The following is a 7,500-nucleotide window of genomic DNA, read 5'->3' as shown; positions in this document are numbered from 1 at the left end:
TGGTGGTGAGTGTGGTGAGTGTGGTGAGTGTGGTGGTGAGTGTGGTGAGTGTGGTGAGTGTGGTGAGTGTGGTGGTGAGTGTGGTGGTGAGTGTGGTGGTGAGTTTGGTGAGTGTGGTGGTGAGTGTGGTGAGTGTGGTGAGTGTGGTGGTGAGTGTGGTGGTGAGTGTGGTGGTGAGTGTGGTGAGTGTGGTGGTGAGTGTGGTGGTGAGTGTGGTGGTGAGTGTGGTGGTGAGTGTGGTGGTGAGTGTGGTGGTGAGTGTGGTGGTGAGTGTGGTGAGTGTGGTGAGTGTGGTGAGTGTGGTGAGTGTGGTGAGTGTGGTGAGTGTGGTGGTGAGTGTGGTGAGTGTGGTGGTGAGTTTGGTGAGCGTGGTGGTGAGTGTGGTGGTGAGTGTGGTGGTGAGTGTGGTGAGTGTGGTGAGTGTGGTGAGTGTGGTGGTGAGTGTGGTGGTGAGTTTGGTGAGTGTGGTGGTGAGTTTGGTGAGTGTGGTGAGTGTGGTGGTGAGTGTGGTGGTGAGTGTGGTGAGTGTGGTGAGTGTGGTGAGTGTGGTGGTGAGTGTGGTGAGTGTGGTGGTGAGTGTGGTGAGTGTGGTGGTGAGTGTGGTGAGTGTGGTGAGTGTGGTGAGTGTGGTGAGTGTGGTGGTGAGTGTGGTGAGTGTGGTGGTGAGTGTGGTGAGTGTGGTGGTGAGTGTGGTGGTGAGTGTGGTGAGTGTGGTGAGTGTGGTGAGTGCGGTGAGTGTGGTGGTGAGTGGTGGTGAGTGTGGTGATGAGTGTGGTGGTGAGTGTGGTGAGTGTGGTGGTGAGTGTGGTGGTGAGTGTGGTGAGTGTGGTGGTGAGTGTGGTGAGTGTGGTGAGTGTGGTGGTGAGTGTGGTGGTGAGTGTGGTGAGTGTGGTGGTGAGTGTGGTGAGTGTGGTGAGCGTGGTGGTGAGCGTGGTGGTGAGTGTGGTGGTGAGTGTGGTGGTGAGTGTGGTGGTGAGTGTTGTGGTGAGTGTAGTGGTGAGTGTGGTGAGTGTGGTGGTGAGTGTGGTGGTGAGTGTGGTGGTGAGTGTGGTGGTGAGTGTGGTGAGTGTGGTGGTGAGTGTGGTGAGTGTGGAGGGTGTGGCGAGTGTGGTGGTGAGTGTGGTGGTGAGTGTGGAGAGTGTGGTGGTGAGTGTGGTGGTGAGTGTGGTGGTGAGTGTGGTGGTGAGTGTGGAGAGTGTGGTGGTGAGTGTAGTGGTGAGTGTGGTGGTGAGTGTAGTGGTGAGTGTGGTGGTGAGTGTGGAGAGTGTGGTGGTGAGTGTAGTGGTGAGTGTGGTGGTGAGTGTGGTGAGTGTGGTGGTGAGTGTGGTGGTGAGTGGTGGTGAGTGTGGAGAGTGTGGTGGTGAGTGTGGTGGTGAGTGTGGTGGTGAGTGTGGTGGTGAGTGTGGTGGTGAGTGTGGAGAGTGTGGTGGTGAGTGTGGTGGTGAGTGTGGTGGTGAGTGTGGTGGTGAGTGTGGTGGTGAGTGTGGTGGTGAGTGTGGAGAGTGTGGTGGTGAGTGTAGTGGTGAGTGTGGTGGTGAGTGTGGTGAGTGTGGTGGTGAGTGTGGTGGTGAGTGGTGGTGAGTGTGGAGAGTGTGGTGGTGAGTGTGGTGGTGAGTGTGGTGGTGAGTGTAGTGGTGAGTGTAGTGGTGAGTGTGGTGGTGAGTGTGGTGGTGAGTGTGGTGAGTGTGGAGAGTGTAGTGAGTGTGGTGAGTGTGGTGGTGAGTGTGGTGGTGAGTGTGGTGGTGAGTGTGGTGAGTGTGGTGGTGAGTGTGGTGAGTGTGGTGGTGAGTGTGGTGAGTGTGGTGAGTGTGGTGGTGAGTGTGGTGGTGAGTGTGATGGTGAGTGTGGTGGTGAGTAGTGGTGAGTGTGGTGGTGAGTGTGGTGGTGAGTGTGGTGGTGAGTGTGGTGGTGAGTGTGGTGAGTGTGGTGGTGAGTGTGGTGGTGAGTGTGATGGTGAGTGTGGTGGTGAGTAGTGGTGAGTGTGGTGGTGAGTGTGGTGAGTGTGGTGGTGAGTGTAGTGAGTGTGGTGAGTGTGGTGGTGAGTGTAGTGGTGAGTGTGGTGGTGAGTGTGGTGAGTGTGGTGGTGAGTGGTGGTGAGTGTGGTGGTGAGTGTGGTAAGTGTGGTGGTGAGTGTAGTGAGTGTGGTGAGTGTGGTGGTGAGTGTGGTGGTGAGTGTGGTGAGTGTAGTGAGTGTGGTGAGTGTGGTGGTGAGTGTGGTGGTGAGTGTGGTGAGTGTGGAGAGTGTGGTGGTGAGTGTGGTGAGTGTAGTGAGTAAGGGTGAGTGTGGTGAGTGTGGTGAGTGTGGTGGTGAGTGTGATGGTGAGTGTGATGGTGAGTGTGGTGGTGAGTAGTGGTGAGTGTGGTGGTGAGTGTGGTGGTGAGTGTGATGGTGAGTGTGGTGGTGAGTAGTGGTGAGTGTGGTGGTGAGTGTGGTGAGTGTGGTGGTGAGTGTGGTGAGTGTGGTGAGTGTGGTGAGTGTGATGGTGAGTGTGGTGGTGAGTGTGATGGTGAGTGTGGTGGTGAGTAGTGGTGAGTGTGGTGGTGAGTGTGGTGAGTGTGGTGGTGAGTGGTGGTGAGTGTGGTGGTGAGTGTGGTGAGTGTGGTGAGTGTGGTGGTGAGTGTGGTGAGTGTGGTGGTGAGTGGTGAGTGTGGCGGTGAGTGTGGTGGTGAGCGTGGTGGTGAGTGTGGTGGTGGTGAGCGGTGAGTGTGGTGAGTGTGGTGAGTGTGGTGGTGAGTGTGGTGGTGAGTGTGGTGGTGAGTGGTGGTAGTGTGGTGAGTGGTGGTGAGTGTGGTGGTGAGTGTGGTGGTGAGTGTGGTGAGTGTGGTGGTGAGTGTGGTGGTGAGTGTGGTGGTGAGTGTGGTGAGTGTGGTGGTGAGTGTGGTGGTCAGTGTGGTGGTGAGTGTGGTGGTGAGGGTGGTGGTGAGTGGTGAGTGTGGTGGTGAGAAGTGTGGTGAGTGTGGTGGTGAGTGTGGTGGTGGTTAGTGTGGTGAGTGGTGGTGAGTGTGGTGGTGAGTGCGGTGAGTGTGGTGGTGAGGAGTGTGGTGAGTAGTGTGGTGGTGGTCAGTGTGGTGGAGAGTGTGGTGAGTGGTGTGGTGAGTGGTGTGGTGAGTGGTGTGGTGAGTGGTGTGGTGAGTGGTGTGGTGAGTGGTGGTGACGCTGATGGTAGCGGTGATGGCGACGCTGATGGTGTTGTAACGGTGATGGTGCGGTGATGTTGGCAGTGTAAGTTATGGTGATGTGATGGTGGCAGTGACGGTGATGGTGACGGTGAAGTGATGGTAATGTGATGGTGTGTCCAGGTAACGTGAGCGTGGAGACGGAGGCGATGTCTGCTCACCTGGTGAGCGAGGTGAGTAGGTGACCCACCCCACCCCTCCCCCACCAGGTAGCAAGCACAAAGACAAAGCTCCCCCAGGTAGCCCCCACACAGCGCTGTCGGGGCAAGTGGCTGTTAGTGGCGAGCACTCACACTCACCCACCCACCCACACACACACTCACCCACACACTCACCCACCCACTCACTCACCCACCCACTCACCCACACACACACCCACCCACCCACACACTCACCCACACACACACTCACCCACACACACACACACTCACACACCCACCCACTCACCCACACACCCACCCACACACTCACCCACACACACACTCACACACCCACCCACCCACACACTCACCCACACACTCACCCACCCACTCACTCACCCACCCACTCACCCACACACACACCCACCCACCCACACACTCACCCACACACACACTCACCCACTCACTCACTCACTCACCCACTCACCCACCCACACACCCACCCACCCACTCACCCACCCACTCACCCACCCACACACCCACTCACTCACCCACCCACTCACCCACTCACTCACTCACTCACCCACTCACCCACCCACCCACTCACCACCACTCACCACCACTCACCCACCCACTCACCACCCACCCACTCACCCACCCACTCACTCACCCACTCCACCCACTCACCACCCACCCACTCACCCACCCACTCACCACCCACACCACCCACCACTCACCCACCCACCCACTCACCCACCCACTCACCCACCCCACCCACTCACCCCTCACCTCACCCACCCACCCACCACCCACACACTCACCCACCCACCCACACACTCATCCACTCACTCACTCACCCACACACCCACCCACTCACTCACTCACCCACACACTCACCCACCCACCCACCCACACACCCACCCACCCACCCACACACTCACCCACCCACCCACACACTCATCCACTCACTCACCCACACACTCACCCACCCACCCACTCACTCACCCACACACTCACCCACCCACCCACTCACCCACACACCCACACACTCACCCACCCACTCACCCACCCACACACACACCCACTCACTCACCCACCCACTCACCCACCCACACACCCACCCACTCACTCACCCACCCACTCACCCACTCACCCACCCACACACCAACCCACTCAACCACCCACTCACCCACCCACCCACTCACCCACCCACTCACTCACCCCCCCACTCACCTACCCACTCACTCCCCCACCCACTCACCCCCCCACTCACCTACCCACTCACTCACCCACCCACTCACCCACTCACTCACCCACACACCCACACACTCACCTACCCACTCACCCACCCACACACCCACTCACTCACCCACCCACACACCCACCCACCCACCCACCCACTCACCCACCCACACACTCACCCACCCACTCACTCACCCACCCACCCACCCACACACCCACCCACTCACCCACCCACCCACCCACCCACCCACACACCCACCAACACACCCACCCACTCACCCACTCACCCACCCACTCACCCACCCACCCACTCACCCACACACACACTCACCCACTCACCCACACACTCACCCACCCACTCACCCACTCACTCACCCACCCACTCACCCACCCTCTCACCCACTCACTCACCCACCCACTCACCCACTCACCCACCCACTCACCCACACACCCACTCACCCACCCACTCACCCACCCACTCACCCACACACCCACCCACCCACCTACTCACCCACCCACTCACTCACCCCCCCACTCAACCACCCACTCACTCACCCACTCACCCACCCACTCACCCACCCACTCACCCACCCACCCACTCACTCACCCACTCACTCACTCACCCACCCACCCACTCACCCACACACTTACCCACCTACTCACCCACTCACCCACCCACTCACCCACCCACTCACCCACCCACCCACCCACCCACCCACACACCCACTCACTCACTCACCCACCTACCCACCCACCCCCCCACCCACTCACCCACCCACCCATCCACCCACTCACCCACCCACTCACCCACCCACTCACTCACCCACTCACTCACCCACCCACTCACCCACCCACTTACCCACCTACTCACCCACCCACTCACTCACCCACTCACCCATTCACTCACCCACTCACTCACCCACTCACTCACCCACCCACTCACCCACACACTTAACCACCCACTCACCCACCCACTCACTCACCCACCCACCCCCCTTTCCCCCTCACCCCCCCTCACCCCACCCCCCCCTCACCCCACCTCACCCCCAGGTGCGCAGCTACTTCCGCCTGTCCCCCGAGGTGTACGGCTCCGTGCTGGTGGAGAGTGACGGGGTGCCTCTGGCCTGGTTCCCGGCCCCCGTGAGACAGACAGAGAGAGAGAGAGACAGGGAGAGACAGGGAGACAGACAGAGACAGGGAGAGAGGGAGAGACAGAGAGACACAGAGAGACACAGAGAGACACACAGAGAGAGACAGAGAGACAGAGAGAGAGACAGGGAGACACAGAGAGAGAGTCTGAGTGTGGACTATCGCCAAACTCACCTGCCCCCCCACCCTCCCCCCCCTCACCCCCCCTCACCCCACCCCCCCCCTAACCCCCCCCCCACCCTCCCCCCCTCACCCCCTCCCCCCCTCACCCCCCCTCACCCCACCCCCCCCTCACCCCACCTCACCCCCAGGTGCGCAGCTACTTCCGCCTGTCCCCCGAGGTGTACGGCTCCGTGCTGGTGGAGAGTGACGGGGTGCCTCTCGCCTGGTTCCCGGCCCCCGTGGTGGCGGTCGCTCTACTCTACGAGTTGCTGGATGGGGGGCACGGGGGCGGGGGGGGCCAGGCCGAGTGGGGGCTGCCCCCCTGCCCAGAGCACGATCACAACTACGGCTACTACGGACACTACCCTCAGCACGGCGGGCACCGCTACTAGCCAGTTACCCAGTTAGATCTTCATTCTAACAGCCAGTTACCCAGCTAGCTCCTCAGTCTACCAGCCAGTTACCCAGTTAGCTCCTCACTCTACCAGCCAGTTACCCAGCTAGCTCCTCACTCTACCAGCCAGTTACCCAGTTAGCTCCTCACTCTACCAGCCAGTTACCCAGCTAGCTCCTCACTCTACCAGCCAGTTACCCAGCTAGCTCCTCACTCTACCAGCCAGTTACCCAGCTAGCTCCTCAGTCTACCAGCCAGTTACCCAGTTAGCTCCTCACTCTACCAGCCAGTTACCCAGCTAGCTCCTCACTCTACCAGCCAGTTACCCAGTTAGCTCCTCACTCTACCAGCCAGTTACCCAGCTAGCTCCTCACTCTACCAGCCAGTTACCCAGCTAGCTCCTCACTCTACCAGCCAGTTACCCAGCTAGCTCCTCACTCTACCAGCCAGTTACCCAGCTAGCTCCTCACTCTACCAGCCAGTTACCCAGCTAGCTCCTCACTCTACCAGCCAGTTACCCAGCTAGCTCCTCACTCTACCAGCCAGTTACCCAGCTAGCTCCTCAGTCTACCAGCCAGTTACCCAGTTAGCTCCTCACTCTACCAGCCAGTTACCCAGCTAGCTCCTCACTCTACCAGCCAGTTACCCAGTTAGCTCCTCACTCTACCAGCCAGTTACCCAGCTAGCTCCTCACTCTACCAGCCAGTTACCCAGCTAGCTCCTCACTCTACCAGCCAGTTACCCAGCTAGCTCCTCACTCTACCAGCCAGTTACCCAGCTAGCTCCTCACTCTACCAGCCAGTTACCCAGCTAGCTCCTCACTCTACCAGCCAGTTACCCAGTTAGCTCCTCACTCTACCAGCCAGTTACCCAGCTAGCTCCTCACTCTACCAGCCAGTTACCCAGCTAGCTCCTCACTCTACCAGCCAGTTACCCAGCTAGCTCCTCACTCTACCAGCCAGTTACCCAGTTAGCTCCTCACTCTACCAGCCAGTTACCCAGCTAGCTCCTCATTCTACCAGCCAGTTACCCAGCTAGCTCCTCACTCTACCAGCCAGTTACCTAGCTAGCTCCTCACTCTACCAGCCAGTTACCCAGCTAGCTCCTCACTCTACCAGCCAGTTACCCAGCTAGCTCCTCACTCTACCAGCCAGTTACCCAGCTAGCTCCTCACTCTACCGGCCAGTTACCCAGCTAGCTCCTCACTCTACCAGCCAGTTACCCAGTTATCTACCC

At 59.5% G+C, this 7,500-nt stretch overlaps 1 long non-coding RNA gene across 1 annotated transcript in view; it reads left to right on the top strand.

Annotated features, from left to right (window-relative positions):
• LOC144740386 (uncharacterized) overlaps positions 1 to 5,825 on the top strand; it is a 10,917-nt gene extending 5,092 nt beyond the window's left edge. The window contains exons 3-4 of the long non-coding RNA XR_013589631.1: positions 3,301 to 3,350; positions 5,610 to 5,825. This is a non-coding gene — a long non-coding RNA (uncharacterized LOC144740386). The remainder of the gene's footprint in view (positions 1 to 3,300; positions 3,351 to 5,609) is intronic.
• The last annotated feature ends 1,675 nt before the right edge of the window (positions 5,826 to 7,500 follow it).

The sequence above is a fragment of the Lampetra planeri genome, unplaced genomic scaffold (genome assembly GCF_965212315.1).
Source record: "Lampetra planeri unplaced genomic scaffold, kcLamPlan1.2.h2 scaffold_2103, whole genome shotgun sequence".
NCBI lineage: Eukaryota > Metazoa > Chordata > Hyperoartia > Petromyzontiformes > Petromyzontidae > Lampetra > Lampetra planeri.
This window is presented reverse-complemented; position numbering and strand designations above follow the sequence as displayed.